The sequence below is a fragment of the Neophocaena asiaeorientalis genome, unplaced genomic scaffold (genome assembly GCF_003031525.2).
Source record: "Neophocaena asiaeorientalis asiaeorientalis breed wild unplaced genomic scaffold, Neophocaena_asiaeorientalis_V1.1 scaffold67, whole genome shotgun sequence".
Taxonomy (NCBI): Eukaryota; Metazoa; Chordata; class Mammalia; order Artiodactyla; family Phocoenidae; genus Neophocaena; species Neophocaena asiaeorientalis.
In genome coordinates, this window is record NW_020173731.1 from 4,362,729 (window position 1) to 4,379,382 (window position 16,654).

Sequence of the window (16,654 nt, forward strand, 5' to 3'; positions counted from 1 at the left end):
ACCTCCCGTCCCCAAACACCCACAGCCTCCTCTACTATGATCATCTTGCACCAGTAGTACATTTGTTGAAACTGATGAACCTACACTGACACACCAAAGTCCACAATTTATATTAGAGTTCACTCGTGGTGCTGTACATTCAATGGTTTTTGACAAATGTACAACACGTATCCACCATAATAATATCATGCAAAATAGTTTCACTGCCCCCCAAAATTCTGTCTCTGCCTATTCATCCCTCCTCCCTCCTCCTAATTCCTTGCAATCACTGATCATTTTACTCTCTCCATAATTTTTTGCCTTTTCCAGAATGTCATATAGCTGCAATCACACAGTATGTACCTTTTTCAGATTGGAATCTTTCACTTAGTGACATACATTTAAGTTTCCTCCATGTCTTCATGGCTTGATAGCTCATTTCTGTTAAGCGCTGAATAATTTTCCATTGTCTAGATGTACCACAGTTTATTTATCCATTCATCTCCTGAAGGACATCTTGGTTGCTTCCAAGTTTTGGAAATGATGAATAAAGCTGTTATAAATATACACATGTAGATGTTTGTGTAGATATAAGTTTTCAACTCATTTGGGTAAAAAACTAATGAGCATGACTTCTGGATTATATAGTAAAAATATGTTTAGTTTGGTAAGAAACTGTCAAACTGTCTTCCAAAGTGGCTGTACCATTTTGCACTCCCAACCAGCAATGAATGAGAGTTCCTATTATTCCACATCCTCCCCAGCATTTGGTGTTGTCAGTGTTCCAGATTTTGGCCAGTCTAATAGATAGGTGGTGGTATCTCATTGTTGTTTTAGTTTGCACTTCCCTGATGGCCTATGATGTGGAGCATCTTCTCATATGCTTATTTGCCATATGTATGTGTATCTTCTTTGGTGAGGTTCCTGTTAAGGTCTTTAGCCCATTTTGTAATTGGGTTCTGCATTCTCTTATTGTTAGGTTTTAAGAGCTCTTTGTATATTCCAGGTAACATTCCTTATGACATATGTCTTTGACAAATATTTTTCCCAGTCTACAACTTGTCTTCATTATCTTGACAGTGTCTTTCACAGAGCAGAAGTTTTTAATTTTAATGAAGTCCAGCTTATCAATTATTTCTTTCATGGATCATGCCTTTGGTTATATCTAAAAAGTCACTGCCATGCCCAAGGTCATCTAGATTTTCTCCTATGTTGTCTTCCAGGAGTTTTATAACTTTGTGTTTTCATTTATGTCTATGATCCACTTTGAGTTAATTTTTTTGAATGATGTAAAGTCTGGGTCTAGGTCCCCTTTGTTCATGTGAATGTCCATTGGATGTGGTGTTCCAGTACCACTTGTTGAAGCAACTATCTTTTCTCCATGGTATTGCCTTTACTCCTTTATCAAAGACCACTAGACTATATTCATGTAGATCTATTTCTGAACTCTCTATTCTGTTCCATTGATCTGTCTGTTCTTTCACCAATCCCACACTGTCTTCATTTCTGTAGCTTTATAGTAAGTCTTGAATTCAGGTGGAATTAGTTCTCTGAGTTTGTTCTTTTCCTTCAATATTGTGTTAGATTTTCTGGGACTTCTGTTCCTCTGTAAAAAATTTATAGTCATTTTCTCAACATCCACAAAATAACTTGCTGTGATTTTGACTGGGATTGCACTAAAAGTATAAATCAAGCTGGGAAGAACTGACATCTTGACAATAATGAGGCATCCTATCCATGAACATGGAATATCTCTCCATTTATTTAGTTCTTCTTTAATTTTTTCATTAGAGTTTTATAGTTTTCCTCATATAATGTTGTACATATTTTGTTAGACTTCTAAGTATTTCATTTTTTTGGAAGTGCTGATGTAAGTCATATTGTGTTTTTAATTTAAATTCCCCTTATTCACTGCTGGTATATAAGAAAGTGATTGGCTTTTATATGTTAACCATGTATCCTGCAGCCTTCCTATAATCGTTTATTAGTTTCAGGAGATTTTTTGTGCTTTCTTTATACAGACCATCATGTCACCTTAAACGAAGTTTTCTTTCTTCCTTTCCAATTTTCATATTTTTATCTTCTTTTCTTGTCTTACTGCAGTAGTGAGAACTTCCAGTAGGATGTTGGAAAGGAGGGATGAGAGAGGACATCCTTGCCTTGTTCATGATCTTAGTAGGAAAACTTCAAGTTTCTCACTATTAAGGATGATGCAAACTATAGGAGTTTTTTTTTTTTTTTTTTTTTTTTTGGGGTACGCGGGCCTCTTACTGCTGTGGTCTCTCCAGACGCACAGGCTCAGCAGCCATGGCTCACGGGCCCAGCCGCTCTGCGGCATGTGGGATCTTCCCGGACCGGGGCACGAACCCATGTCCCCTGCATTAGCAGGCAGACTCTCAATCACTGCGCCACCAGGGAAGCCCCTATAGGAGTTTTGTAAATGTTCTTTATCAAGTTGAGGAAGTTTTCCTCTATTCCTAATTTGCTGAGAGTTTTTATCATGAATGGGTATTGAATTATGTCAAATGCTTTTTCAGAGTCAATTGATATGATGATGTGATTTCTTCTTTAGCCTTCTGATACGCATTAACTGACTTCCAAATGTTAAACCACCCTTGCACACATGGGATAAATCTCACTTGGTCATAGTGTATAGCTCTTTCTATACATTATTAGATTCAATTTCCTAATATTTTGATTAGGATTTTTGTATCTATGTTCATGAGAGATACTGGTCTACAGTTTTCATTTTTAGTAATACCTTTAGTTTTGGTGTTAGGATAACGCTGGCCTCCGAGACTGAGTTAGGAAGAATTCCCTCCACTTCTATCTTCTGGAAGAAATTATAGAGAATTGGTACAATGTCTTCCCCAAATGTTTGGTGGAACTCACCAGTGAACCCATTTGGCCTGATGTTTTCTGTTTTAGAAGCTTATTAATTATTGGTTCAATTTCTTTAATAGATATAGGCCTGCTCAGATTGTGTATTTCTTGTGTGAGTTTCAGCAGACTATGTCTTCCAAGGAATTGGTCCTTTTCACCTAGATCATCGATTTTGTGTGCACAGAGCTGTTCACAGTATTCCTTTAATACCCTTTTAATGTCCATGTGTGTAGTGATGTCCACTCTTTCATTTCTGATCTTAGAAATTTGTGTCATCTCTCTTTTTTTCTTAGTTAGCCTAGATAAAGGCTTATTGATTTTATTTATCTTTTCAAAGAATCAGCTTTCGGTTTTGTTAATTTTCTCTACTGATTTCCTGTTTTCAATTCCTATGATTTCTGCCCTAATTTTTATTCTTTTCTTCTGCTTACTTTGTATTTAATTTGCTCTTCTTTTCCTCATTTCCTAGGATGGAAACTTAGATGACTGATTTTAGATCTTTCTTCAATTTTAATATATGCATTCAATGCTATAACTTCCTTCTAAGCACCACTTTCACTGCATCTCACAAAGTTTGATAATTTTTTCCTTTTCATTGAGTTCAAAATATTTTGAAATTTATCTTCAGATTTTTTATTTGGCCTATGTGTTATTTAGAAGTATGTTGTATAATCTCCAAGTATTTGGGAATTTTCTAGTTATCTTTCTTTTACTGATTTCTAATTTAATTCCATGTGGTCTAAGAGCAGATATTGTAAGAATTCTACTCTTTTAAAGTTGTTAACGTGTGTTTTATGATCCAGAATGTGGTCGTGGTCTACCGTGGTGAATGTTCCATGTGAGCTTGAGAAGAATATATTTTATGCTATTGTTGCATGAAGAAGTCTGTAAGTGTTGATTATGTCCAATTATGTTGATTGATAGTGCTGCTGAGTTCAACTATGTCCTTAATGATTTTCTGCCTACTGGATCTGTCCGTTTCTGATGTTGAAGACTCCAACTATAATAGATTTACCTATTTCTCCTTGTAGTTCTATCAGTTTCTTGCCTCACGTATTTTGATGCTCAATTATTAGGCACGTACACATTAAGGATTGTTATATCTTCTTGGATAACTGATCCTTTTATCATTATGTAATGCTTCTGATAATTTCTAATAATTTACCTTGCTCTGAAGTCAGCACTGTCTGAAATTACTATAGTTATTCCTGCTTTCTTTTGATTTGTGTAAACATGGTAAATCTTTCCCTAACCTTTTACCTTTTAATCTAATGTGTCTTTTAAAGTGACTGTCTTATAGATAACATATAGTTGGGTCTTGTTTTTTAATCTACTCTGACAAGTTCTGTCTTTTAAATAGTACATTTAGACCATTGATCTTTATGATTATTCACTTCTATTAATTGCCCTGCTTATTTTTCCTATTTTTCTCCTCCCACTCTTCTTCTACCATTTGTGGCTTTAACTGATCATTTTATATGATTCCATTTTTTCTCCATTTTAGCAAATAAATTATACCTCGTTTTTTACTTTAGTGCTTGCCCTAGAGTTTGCGATATACATTTACAACTAATCTAACTCCACTTTCAAATAAAACTATACTGTTTCTCAGGTAGTACAAGTACCTTATAATAGCAAAATATTCTTAATCCATCTCTCTCATCCTTGGTATCATTGTCATTCATTTCACTTATACAGAAGTACACATAAGCATATATATACATACACAACTATACATAATTGGATACACTGTTTCCATTAATATTTTGAACAAGCTGTTTTTTTCTCTTTCCAGTATTCCCATTATGCTTATATTATGCCTTTTATAGTTATACCACAGTTCTTGGGTATCCTGTTCCATTTTTTTTTTAGTGTTTTTTCCCTTTGGTTTTCAGTTTCAAGTTTCCATTTACATATTCTCAAGTTCAGAGATTCTTTCCTCGGACCTGTCCAGTCTACCAATGAGCCAATCAAAAGTACCCTTCATTTCTGTATAGTATTTTTTACCTCTAGTTCTCTTTCCTATTCTTTCTTAGAATAAAATTCTTTCTCTCTGCATACATTATCCATCTGTTCTTGCATGTTGTCTACTTCTTCTATTAGAACATACCGTATATTAGTCATAGTTGTTTTTAAATTCATGACCTGATAATGCCAACATTCCTCCATATCTGAGTCTGGTTCTGATTCTTGCTCTGTCTCTTCAAACTATGGGTTTTTGCCATCTAGTATGCCTTGTAATTTTTTGTTGAAATCTGTACATGATATACTGAGTGAAAGCAACTCCAGTTAACACTTTTTTAGTAACGTGGTGGTAAGATGACAGGAGAGGGGAGGAATTCTATAGTCCTATGATTATGTCTTAGTCTTTTAGTGAGCCTGTGGCCCTGGACTATGAATTTCACAAGTGTCTATCAGCTTTTCCTCAGCCCTAGATGGAACCAGATGGCTACAGGGGACTGGAGTTGGGTATTTCCCTTCCCCTACACACAAAGCTACAGCCAAACTGGAGTTTGGCATTTCCCTCCTGCCAAGTCAGTTAGGCTCTAATAAGAATAGAATGCTCTGGCTTATTTCAAAATGTATACTTTTCCCCTTCCCCTTTCAGGAAGCCTGAAGGGATTTTTCTCCAATATTCACTGTGAGAACCTGGTAGAGCTCCAGGAGACAAAACTCACAAAAGTGAGGGTACACCCCGTGGAATTTTTAACTCTCAAACTTGTCCCTATTGGAACTCTGCCAATTTGTCAGTTACAGTCCCGTTTTATACCCTGGGACTACTTCCCACAGAGGTTTATGCTGATGGGTTTCTGCTTCAGTAACCTGTGATTCTCTGTATCTGATGTCTCTCCAATGTGGGGGGCAGCTATTGGCCCTATGACTTTACTTCTCTGGTAGATCTCAGAAGAGTTCTTAGTTTTTCAGTTTGTTTAGCTTTTTACTTGTTGTTAGGATGGAGTGGTGCCTTCCAAGATCCTTTCATGGCAAACCAAAAGCAAAAAAGGACTACAGTGATTTTTATTTATAAACATAGGTTTCAATAGCAACATTATTAGTACTATGCTACACACAAAACCATTATGATGAATTACTTCATTATAAATACATCTACATCTATAGTACTGCTGAATATACTACAATATACTGAAACTATGATTATACTGTATTTGCAGGTTCTAATTTGAGAATTGTTACTCTATTTTTATAATATACTATATATTTGAACTACATACTAAAAATATAGTAGTAAAGTGTATTGTTGTCTTATATATGTGAAAATTACTCTACATTTACTATAAATAATATTCACAGCAGTAATTTCTTAAAGGTTGCAACAGAATAATAGTAAATTTGTCAAAAACAATATGAAAGCATATTGGATTACCTCACTTTTGTCGTAATATGCAATCAATAAATTTAGCAATAATTATTAATCCTTATCTAGTTTATTAGTAGTTTTTTAAATGTCTTTATCCTATATTATCTGGATTTGTAAATAAATGAAATATGGGAAATGAATAAAGTAGGAAAAATATAACTTTGTGACTTGAAGAATGATATATAAATGGAATCATAAAACATATATTTGAGATTCACTTTTTTTTAATTTAATTTTTTTTTTTTATACAGCGGGTCCTTATTAGCCATCAATTTTATACACATCAGTGTATACATGTCAATCCCAATCGCCCAATTCACCCCACAACCCCAGCCCCCACGCTTTCCCCCTTGGTGTCCATACGTTTGTTCTCTACATTTGTGACTCAATTTCTGGCCTGCAAACCAGTTCATCTGTACTATTTTTCTAGATTCCACATATATGCGCTAACATACGATATTTTTTTTCTCTTTCTGACTTAACTTCACTCTGTATGACAGTCTCTAGATCCATCCAGGTCTCTATAAATGACACAATTTCTTTCCTTTTTTTTTTTTAATAATTCTTTATTTATTTATTTTTGGCTGTGCTGGGTCTTCCTTTCTGTGCGAGGGCTTTCTCCAGTTGCGGCAAGCGGGGGCCACTCTTCATTGCGGTGTGCGGGCCTCTACACTATCGTGGCCTCTCTTGTTGCGGAGCAAAGGCTCCAGAGGCGCAGGCTCAGTAGTTGTGGATCACGGGCCTAGCTGCTCCATGGCATGTGGGATCTTCCCAGACCAGGGCTCAAACCTGTGTCCCCTGCATTGGCAGGCAGATTCTCAACCACTGCGCCACCAGGGAAGCCCAATTTCTTTCCTTTTTATGGCTGAGTAATACTCCATTGTATATATGTACCACTTCTTCTTTATCCATTCAACTGTCGATGGGCATTTAGATTGCTTCCATGACCCGGCTATTGTAAATAGTGCTGCAGTGAACATTGGGGTGCATGTGTCTTTTTCAATTACGGTTTTCTCTGGGTATATGCCCAGTAGTCGGATGGCTGGATCATATGGTAATTCTATTTTTAGTTTCTTAATGAACCTCAATACTGTTCTCCATAGTGCCTGTATCAATTTACATTCCCAGCAACAGTGCAAGAGGGTTCCCTTTTCTCCACACCCTCTCCAGCATTTGTTGTTTGTAGATTTTCTGATGATGCCCATTCTAACTGGTGTGAGGTGATACCTCATTGTAGTTTTCATTTGCATTTCTCTAATTATCAGTGATGTTAAGCAGCTTTTCATGTGCTTCTCGGCCATCTGTATGTCTTCTTTGGAGAAATGTCTATTTAGGTCTTCTGCCCATTTTTGGATTGGGCTGTTTTTTTTCATATTGAGCTACATGAGCTGTTTATATATTTTGGAGATTAATCCTTTGTCTGTTGATTCCTTTGCAAATATTTTCTCCCATTCTGAGGGTTGTCTTTTTGTCTTGTTAATGGTTTCCTTTGCTGTGCACAAGCTTTGAAGTTTCACTAGGTCCCATTTGTTTATTTTTGTTTTTATTTCCATTACTCTAGGAGGTGGATCAAAAAATATCTTGCTGTGATTTATGTCAAAGAGTGTTCTTCCTATGTTTTCCTCTAAGAGTTTTATAGTGTCCAGTCTTACATTTATTTATGTCTTTAATCCATTTTGAGTTTATTTTTGTGTATGGTGTTAGGGAGTGTTCTAATTTCATTCTTTTACATGTAGCTGTCCAGTTTTCCCAGTACCACTTACTGAAGAGACTGTCTTTTCTCCATTGCATATCCTTGCCTCCTTTGTCATAGATTAGTTGACCAGAGGTGGGTGGGTTTATCTCAGGGCTTTCTATCTTGTTCCATTAATCTATGTTTCTGTTTTTGTGCCAATACCATCTTGTCTTGATTACTGTAGCTTTGTTGTATAGTCTGAAGTCAGGGAGTCTCATTCCTCCAGCTCCGTTTTTTTCCCTCAAGACTGCTTTGGCTATTCGAGATCTTTTGTGCCTCCAAACAAATTTTAAGATTTTTTGTTCTAGTTCTATAAAAACTGCCATTGGTAATTTGATAGGGATTGCAATGAATCTGTAGATTGCTTTTGGGTAGTATAGTCATTTTCACAATATAGTCATTTTCTTCCAATCCAAGAACATGGTATATCTCTCCATCTGTTGGTATCATCTTTAATTTCTTTCATCAGTGTCGTATAGTTTTCTGCATACAGGTCTTTTTCTCCCTAGGTAGGTTTATTCCAAGGTATTTTATTCTTTTTGTTGCAATGGTAAATGGGAGTGTTTCCTTAATTTCTCTTTCACATTTTTCATCATTAGTGTATAGGAATGCAAGAGATTTCTGTGCATTAATTTTGTATCCTGCAACTTTACCAAATTCATTGATTAGCTCTAGTAGTTTTCTGGTGGCATCTTTAGGATTCTCTATGTATAGTATCATGTCATCTGCAAACAGTGACACTTTTACTTTTTCTTTTTCAATTTGTATTCCTTTTATTTCTTTTTCTTCTCTGATTGCCATGGCTAGGACTTCCAAAACTGTGCTGAATAACAGTGGTGAAAGTGGACATCCTTGTCTTGTTCCTGATCTTAGAGGAAATGCTTTCACTTTTTCACCATTGAGAATGATGTTTACTGTGGGTTTGTCATATATGGCCTTTATTATGTTGAGGTAGGTTCCCTCTATGCCCACTTTCTGTAGAGTTTTTATCATAAATGGGTGTTGAATTTTGTCAAAAGCTTTTTCTGCATTTATTGAGATGATCATATGGTTTTTCTTCTTCAATTTGTTAATATGGTTTACCACAGACTGATTTACATATATTGAAGAATCCTTGCATCCCTGGGATAAATCCCACTTGATCATGGTGTATGATCCTTTTAATGTGTTGTTGGATTCTGTTTGCTAGTATTTTGTTGAGGATTTTTGCATCTAAGTTCATCCGTGATATTGGTCTGTAATTTTCTTCTTTTTAGTATCTTTGTCTGGTTTTGGTATCAGGGTGATGGTGGCCTCAAAGAGTGAGTTTGGGAGTGTTCCTTCCTCCACAATGTTTTGGAAGAGTTTGAGAAGGATGGGTGTTAGCTCTTCTCTAAATGTTTGATAGAATTCACCTGCAAAGGCATCTGGTCCTGGACTTTTGTTTGTTGGAAAATTTTTAATCACAGTTTCAATTTCATTACTTGTGATTGGTCTGTTCATATTTTGTATTTCTTCCTGGTTCAGTCTTGGAAGGTTATACCTTTCTAAGAATTTGTCCATTTCTTCCAGGTTGTCCATTTTATTGGCATAGAGTTGCTTGTAGTAGTCTCTTAGGATGCTTTGTATTTCTGCAGTGTCTGTTGTAACTTCTCCTTTTTCGTTTCTAATTTTATTGATTTGAGTCCTCTCCCTCTTTTTCTTGATGAGTTTGGCTAATGGTTTATCAATATTGTTTATCTTCTCAAAGAACCAGCTTTTAGTTTTATTGATCTTTGCTATTGTTTTCTTTGTTTCTATTTCATTTATTTCTGCTCTGATCTTTATGATTTCTTTCCTTCTGCTAACTTTGGGTTTTGTTTGTTCTTCTTTCTCTACTTCGTTTAGGTGTAAGGTTAGATTGTTTACTTGAGATTTTTCTTGTTTTTTGAGGTAGGCTTTTATAGCTAAAAATTTCCCTCTTAGACCTGCTTTTGCTGTATCCCATAGGTTTTGCATCATCGTGTTTTCATTGTCATTTGTTTCTAGGTATTTTTTTGTTTCCTCTTTGATTTTTTTCAGTGATCTCTTGGTTATTTAGTAACGTATTGTTTAGCCTCCATGTGTTTGTGTTTCTTACGTTTTTTTTCCCCTGTAATTCACTTCTAATCTCATAGCATGGTGGTCGGAAAAGATGTTTGATTTCAATTTTCTTAAATTTACTGTGGCTTGATTTGTGACCCAAGACGTGATCTATCCTGGGGAATGTTCTGTGCACACTTGAGAAGAAAGTGTAATCTTTTGTTTCTGGATGGAATGTCCTATAAATATCAATTAAATCTATCTAGTCTATTGTGTCATTTAAAGTTTCTGTTTCCTTATTTATTTTCATCTTGGATGATCTGTCCATTGGTGTAAGTGAGGTGTTAATGTCCCCCACTATTACTGTGTTACTGTCGATTTACCCTTTTAGAACTGTTAGCAGTTGCCTTATGTATTGAGGTGCTCCTATGCTGGTGCATACATATTTATAATTGTTATATCTTCTTCTTAGATTGATCCCTTGATCATTATGTAGTGTCCTTCTTTGTCTCTTGCAATAGTCTTTATTTTAAAGTCTGTTTTGTCTGATATGAGAACTGCTACTCCAGCTTTCTTTTGATTTCCATTTGCATGGAATACCTTTTTCTATCCCCTCACTTTCAGTCTGTATGTGTCCTTAGGTCTGAAGTGGGTCGCTTGTAGACAGCATATATATGGGTCTTGTTTTTGTATCCATTCAGCAAGCCTGTATCTTTTGGTTGGAGCATTTAATCCATCCACGTTTAAGGTAATTACCGATATGTATGTTCCTATGACCATTTTCTTAATTGTTTTCAGTTTGTTTTTGTACGTCCTTTTCTTCTCTTGTGTTTCTCACTTAGAGAAGCTCCTTTAGCATTTGTTGTAGAGCTGGTTTGCTGGTGCTGAATTCTCTGAGCTTTGCCTTGTCTGTAAAGCTTTTGATTTCTCCATCGATCCGAATGAGATCCTTGCTGGGTAGAGTAATCTTGGTTGTAGGTTCTTCCCTTTCATCACTTTAAGTATATCATGCCACTCCATTCTGGCTTGTAGAGTTTCTGCTGAGAAATCAATTGTTAACCTTATGGGAGCTCCCTTGTATGTTATTTGTCGCTTTTCCCTTGTTGCTTTCAATAATTTTTCTTTATTCTGTTCCTCAGCAGTGAATTCCACCATTCTGTCTTCCAGGTCACTTATCCGTTCTTCTGCCTCAGTTATTCAGCTATTGATTCCTTCTAGTGTAGTTTTCATTTCAGTTATTTTATTGTTCATCTCTGTTTGTTTGTTCTTTAATTCTTCTGGTCTATGTTAAACATTTCTTGCATCTTCTCAATCTTTGCCTCCATTCTTTTTCCGAGGTCCTGGGTCATCTTCACTATCATTATTCTGAATTCTTTTTCTGGAAGGTTGCCTATCTCCACTTCATTTAGTTGTTTTCCTGGGGTTTTATCTTGTTCCTTCAGCTGGTACATAGCCCTCTGCATTTTCATCTTGTCTCTCTTTCTGTGAATGTGGTTTTTGTTCCACAGGCTGCAGGACTGTAGCTCTTCTTGCTTCTGCTGTCTGCTCTCTGGTGGATGAGGCTATCTAAGAGGCTTGTGCAAGTTCCCTGATGGGAGGGACTGGTGGTGGGTAGAGCTGACTCAAGATTGACTTTTTTATTCAGCATAATGCCCTTGAGATCCATCCCAGTTGATGTAGCAGTAGTTCATTCCTTTTTATTGCTGAGTAATATTACATGTTATTGATGCACCACAGTTTAACTGTTCACTTATTTTGAGACATTTTGGTTGTTTCCAGTTTGGGGCTAATATAAATAAAGTTTTCTAATAGGTGTATAGTGATGCCTCATTGTGATCTTATTTTGCATTTTGCTAATCACAGGTGATGTTGAACATCTTTTCATATGCTAATTTGCCATCGTTTAATCTGGTGAAATGGCTTTTTGGATCTTTTGTTAATTTTCTGGTTGGATTGTTTGGGTTTTTTAATGCTGGCTTTCAAGAATTCTTTATAGATTCCAGATGAGTCCTTTGTCATATATGTGGTTTGCAAATAAGTTCTCCTAGTCTGTAGCTTGTCTTTTCATTCTCTTAATGGGTTTTTCACAGACCAAAAGTTTTTAATCTTGATAAAGTCAACTTATCAATTTTTCCTTTTATGAATCATGCTTTCAGTGTCACGTCTAAAACCTCTATAAACCAAGGCTTAGCTACTGAAGATTTTTTCCTCTGTTTACTTTGAGAAGTTACATAGTTTCACATTTCACATTTACATGTATGATCCACTTGGAGCTAATTTTTGTATAACGTATGAGGTATAAGTTAAGGTTCATTTTTTTGCCAATAGACATCCAACTGTTCCAGCACTATTTATTAAAAAGATGATTCTTCCTACAAGGTCTGCTCTTGTACCTTTGTTAAAAGTCAGCTGGCTGCATTTGTGGGGCTATTACTGCATTCTCTATTCTACTCCATTGATTTATGTGTCTCTCCCTATACCAATACTACACTGTCTTGATTACTATATAGCTATATGGTCTTGAAATCAAGTAAATTGTACCCACTTATTATTTTTTCAAAGCTGGTTTAGCTATTATAGTTCCTATACTTTCCCATGTAAATTTTAAAGTAAGTTGGCCTATGTCTACAAAAAAAACTAGAATTTGACAGAAACTGTGTTTAAATTGTGTATTGATTTGGGGAGAATTTACATCATTTCCATCATTTCTGTGTTGAGTCTTCCAAGCCAAAAACAATGCACATTTCTCCAATTATTTAGACCTTTGATTTTTTTCATCAGTTTTGCACTTTACAGCATAAAAGTCTTGTACATATTTTGTTATATTAACACCTAAGTAGTTCAATATTTTTGGAGTGATTGTAAATGATATTGTATTTTTACTTCCAGTTTCTATGTGTTCACTGTTACTATATAGAAATATAACATTTTTGTAAGCTGATTTTATATCTTGCAACCTTGATGAATTCACTTATTAGTTCTAGTTTTTTGATAGATTCCATGTTTTTATATGTGTAGAACATCATGTCTCCTTCAAATAGGGTCAACTGTTTGCTTTCTTTCCAATTCATATGCCTTTTATTTCTTGATCTTGCCTAGTAGTACTGTCTAGAACTTCCAGTACTATGTTTAATAGATGTGCTAAGAATATGCCTTGTTCCCAACCTTAGGGTAAAGCATTCAGTCATTCATCATTAACTATGGTATTAGCTGTGAAATTTTTATAGATATTCTTAACCAAGTTGAGGAAGTTCCACTCTATTCCTAGTTTTTAGAGAGATTATATTTTAAATCATGAATCGGTGTTGAATTTTTCAAATGCTTTTTCTGCATCAATTGGTACGCTCATACAATTTTTCCTCTTGTTAAGGTGGATGGATTACACTGATTGATTTTCAAACACTGAACCAACCTGGCATCCCTGAAATCAACCCCACTTGGTCATGGGACATAATTCCTTTTACATACTGCTGATTTCTATTTGCTAATATTTTGTTGAGGATTTCTGTATCTGTGAATATTGGCCTATAATTTTCTTTTTTGTACTGTCTTTGATTTTGGTATTAGGACAATATTAGCCTCATAAAATGAACTGGGAACTGATCCACCTTCTTCCATTATCTGGAAAAGAATATAAAGAATCAGTGTCAATTCTTTAAAATTTTGGTAGAATTCTCCAGTGAAACCAGTTGAGCCCCAAGATTTCATTTTAGGAATTTTTTTAATTGTAAATTCAATTCCCTTAATAGTTATAGGGCTATTCAAATTATCCATTTCATATTAGGTTATAGTCTACACTTTTCTACAAATTGGTGCATTTCATCTAAGTTAGTAAATTTTTTCCCAATAGCAAGCCAACCCAAGAATTCTACCTAGCAAGCATCAGATAAAGTTGGGAAGCTATCTCAATTACAAAATGCCAAGGCACTTGAAGTAATAGTTTTAGGTTTACACTATGTGGCATCTCTTATAACAGTGACTTATAAAGCATCCCACTGAAGCTGTTTTTCAAGGAGTGGCAATGTATTTGGACAATCCAACCATACCATCCTCACTGGTTAACCTTGTAAACACCATACACACACCACATGCAGAATGACTCTCCAGCTGCACACAAACCAGAAGAGTTAACTGGACATGAAGGAATCACATCTTGGTATTTTTACTCTGATGTTCAAGTCAGTGTTCCTCCTAGCCTTTTTTTTTTTTTAACTCTGTTTAAAACTCACAAGAAGTTGCAAAAATAACAGAGTCCCATGTACCGTTCACCCAGCTTCTCCTGATGGTGACATCTTATATACCTATAGCACAATATCAAAACCAGGAAACTGACATTAGTACATTACTAGATTATGGATTCCTTTATCCTTTTTATAGATAAGCTATATAATAGTGAACTTTCTCAGAAACTCTCCCAGCACTTGGGCATCTATTAGCAATCAAACTACCAATCCAGACTTCTAATTCAACTGCAAACTACCTATATATAAACTATCCTTCTACACACAAACATATACATACTCTATATATTCATACCTCACACACAGAAACACAAAAGTTTGCATCCACACATGCACAAACTTATATGAAAACAATAGCAATCCCATCCTTATTTGAGTACTGTATTTCACTAATTTCTACTTTCCCTAGCTATTACTACATGAAGACTATGTGTAAATGAGTCTGAGGGCTAAAAGAAACCTTTAAAAGTTATCTAACATAAAAATCCATCCAATGCTTGATTCCTTGTACAACATCCTCATCAATGATCCTTCAGCCTTTAATTGAGTACTTCTAATGACAAGAAACAAATAAGATATGAAGGAATCCAATCCACCTTTGGTCAATCCTAATTCTTGAAAGGTATCTCTAATCATTAGCCCAAAACTTAAAAATCTGTACTCACTTACTTCTAGTTGTATCCTTTGGGGTATATGAACAAAAAAGGCTTATCCCTCACTGTCTTTCTCCCAGGAAAGACAGATGCCCTATTTTTCCTAAGATGTCCTAGGTTTGCATCTATTGCTCTGGCATACTTAATAACCCCTTTTACCCTCAATATCTGAACAGAACATTATATATTCACTCTATCCTGTATAGCCCTCAAAAATATGAAGACCACACGTTTTTATTAGGTTAACATCATTTTTCAGCTCTTCTTTGTATGATACAATTTTGAGGGCCTTCACTAGCCTTATCATTCTTGCTTCTGAATGCACACCAGCTTATTGATATTCCAAGAGCTTAAGTTCCTTGTCCCATATATATACTAATGAAAGATCTTCTAATCCCAATTAAAGAACAGAAAGTCACTTACACCCCTTGAATTCTAGACCAAGATACAGCATTGCAATTACTGTGCCTCTGGGTAAAGACATCTGAGTGTCTTGAACCATGATACTAGGTAGCAGTCTCACATTACACCAGTAGGTGTCACTCTATATATGATATATTTAAAGTTATCTAAGTCTCAATTTCATTCATTCAACAAATTTTTATTCATCATCCATTATATGCCAGGCATGATTCTAGGTGCTATGAGATTATACAGGTGAACAAGACACGATCTTATTTTCATGGAGCTTACAGGCTAGATATTAATGAACAAATCTGCTTTATTTACTTTATATATAAAAGTCTATAAAATTCTATTCCTAGGGAAATTTTATTTTCCTGAGTTATTAGATAATAACACTCAAAATAACTCATGAAGAACATATTAATGAAACAGAATCAGAGCGGTACAGGTGAGATTAATGTATCCAGTGTATTTTCTACCTGTTTGAATTGATACAACACTTCTCTTCCAAACTTCAAGTTTCTAAAACCCAAATTTTAGGTATCCCTCATTACAGTGGGGAGGAATTTATCTTAAAAAACAATTCAAAACACAACATTGTAAAGCAATTATACTCCAATTAAAAAAAAATTCAAACTTTTAAAAAATCTACCTATTCATGTTTTTACAAAGGAGAGACTGGTATACAAATTTTTAAAGATTATTTGTAAAGCTTATTAATTCCCAAGTTCATATTTCCTTGTTTCTACTTAGAAAAGTTAAAATGTCCCCTTCTAAATACCAACATACTCCCCAGGTTAATAGAACAAAGACAGTAATGAATTATGCCTCAGCATAGAATTTAGGAATTCTTCTACTGTCAACATCCTTATTTGGATACATGTGAGACTCATAGCTATTATCAGGACTTAAAGGTGACTACTCATGATTAGAGCACAGCAATGAAAGGTCAAACTTTGTCAAAATAAACAGATCTAAGAGAAGGAAGAGACACTGTACATCAAAAAAGTATATTTTCCTGCACAGAAATCCAAGAACCTTTCATTAATCCAAGAATTATTTAATTGCTATTCTACTTCTCTGTATTCTCAAACAGAATGTTCTGTAAACTGGAAAGGCTAGGAAAAACATGGTTAAGGAAATATTTCAGGCTCAAAAGTCCTACCGCTTAGAATTCTTTAACTTCAAAATTCAGTCAAATAAATGTATTTGAGAAAAATGATGCTTATAAGAATTTAATAAGACCTGACAGCTTCATGTAATATCCAACCTACTGTTTATTTTGAAATACCTCCAACTCTTATTAGTTACTGTTCAAATTACCTGAAATATACTGCAT

General features: G+C 35.1%; 1 protein-coding gene across 3 annotated transcripts in view; it reads right to left on the minus strand.

The window, feature by feature from the left end:
- The window catches only part of RPS6KC1 (ribosomal protein S6 kinase C1), a 209,075-nt gene that overhangs the window by 58,277 nt on the left and 134,144 nt on the right, over positions 1-16,654 (minus strand). The gene's annotated exons all lie outside the window — the stretch shown is intronic.